This window comes from Aplysia californica, unplaced genomic scaffold (genome assembly GCF_000002075.1).
Source record: "Aplysia californica isolate F4 #8 unplaced genomic scaffold, AplCal3.0 scaffold00220, whole genome shotgun sequence".
Classification (NCBI taxonomy): Eukaryota; Metazoa; Mollusca; class Gastropoda; order Aplysiida; family Aplysiidae; genus Aplysia; species Aplysia californica.
Genome location: NW_004797490.1, coordinates 952,143 through 953,266, shown reverse-complemented (window position 1 = coordinate 953,266; position 1,124 = coordinate 952,143). Strand labels below are relative to the sequence as shown.

General features: G+C 37.3%; 1 protein-coding gene across 1 annotated transcript in view; it reads right to left on the bottom strand.

Annotated features, from left to right (window-relative positions):
• The window catches only part of LOC101858632 (calmodulin-beta), a gene marked incomplete at its 5' end in the record, with an annotated part of 50,981 nt that overhangs the window by 2,451 nt on the left and 47,406 nt on the right, over positions 1 to 1,124 (bottom strand).

The window sequence follows — 1,124 nt, the reverse complement described above, 5'->3', positions numbered from 1 at the left end:
TACTTAAATACACTTACTTTCGCATTGCCTTCTTAAATTCCTACCCCCGACACCCTTTCCCCCCTGTAACTGAATACATAATATACATATTATATTTACATACATATTTTACTCTCATACTCACAGAGTAACAAGTCTAATTGTGAAATTGTATGGGTTTAAGGGCTGGTGGGGCACCTAGAAATCTTGCTTTGGGGCCAATTTATGCAAGTTGGGGTTATTACAAATTATAGTACCTGGACATTTCCTGAACAATATCCAGAAACGTATGTAAGCTTTGCTACACCCTAAAGCTGTCTTTTTTGTCCAAGTGTTTCTGCAAAAGCAGATGTTTTCCAGTCAGTTCTTACCTTTATCGGCTGTTTTCTCACAATTCTATTTTTTCACACATTATCCCATTTTTCTGCCCTGTTTCTTGTTCAATTTCAATGTAACTTTAACAGCATGCCAACAACACCTAGTTCTAAATTTTGGCTTGCTGAATTTTTGATTAATGTAGTAGTTTTTGATTTATGGGCTTAGAAAGCATGAATTTTCCATTTTTTTCACTTTTTTTTGCAACAACCCAATTGTAAGTGTCATAAAATAAAAACTAAAGCATATGTCAAAAATCCAACTAGCCAAATTTAAGACCTATATGTTAACTGTTGGCATGCCAAATTAGAAGTTAATCGGTTAATAAAATAAGGGAATAAAATGGGATTGAAAAAGGTATACAAAATCCAATATGGCCGCCGTTTCCAAAGCAAACGATTCAAAATATACTTTTTGAAATATAGATTTCAAATCCCCAATAGCACACAATGTCCCACAGCAAATATGGGCACTCTAGGCCTTGTAATAACCAAAATAGACCTCAGGTGCCCCACTAGTCCTTAACATCCTTTGCAACCCTAAAAGGTTGTTCAAGAGGCGGGACAAGAGAATTTTAACGGCCATCTCCAATAGAACCGAACAAATGGGACAGTTAGTATATGGTGCCTTTCCCAAGGACACAATGTTGGTCCGATCTAGGTTTGGAACCCCCGAATCCTCAATCTCACGTGTACAAGTCCAAAAGTCAAAACACTACACAACAGACGCCACCCACTAACATATACACACCTGGCACTTCACACACACAC